This window comes from Parasteatoda tepidariorum, chromosome 5 (assembly GCF_043381705.1).
Source record: "Parasteatoda tepidariorum isolate YZ-2023 chromosome 5, CAS_Ptep_4.0, whole genome shotgun sequence".
Lineage (NCBI taxonomy): Eukaryota > Metazoa > Arthropoda > Arachnida > Araneae > Theridiidae > Parasteatoda > Parasteatoda tepidariorum.
The window spans coordinates 40,457,815-40,458,369 of record NC_092208.1 but is presented as its reverse complement, the minus strand read 5'-3'; positions in this window follow the sequence as shown (position 1 = coordinate 40,458,369).

Genomic DNA, 555 nt, shown 5'->3' with positions numbered 1-555 from the left:
ACTAAAAAGTTTGTTAGATTATCGGATTTCTATTTGTACTCAAATATAAAACCCGAAGAAAAAGTATTTTGAAAATAAAAAATTTCATTTATATTCAAAAATTTACCAATAATTGATTTTGTAAGTTTCTTGAAAGTGTGAGCCTTCCTTCATCAGGTAGCAAAAAATGACGATATAAAATGGGCGGTAAGAAATAAGTGGAATTTCATAAATCACATTTCTTGCGATAATTCTGAATTTTCTGGTATTTGATAAACTCTGAGAGAGCGAGAACTAAGAGTTTCGCAAAATATGTATCTAATCAAAAAGTTTTCAAATCTTCGATTGACACATATTCCTGTGACTTATGGCCACACTTTCAATTTCTGGGATACAAAGATAGTTTTTAAAGTTATTTGCAAGTTTGAACTTGATTTTTTCTATAAAAATTTTGCAATTTTTATTAATAAAGACAACGTCATTGTAAATTTAAAAAACTGATTCTCAACTCTCATCTATTCCATATAAAAAAAAAATTATTTACTTTTTTTTCAACTTGTGTTCCCTTCTTTTCAT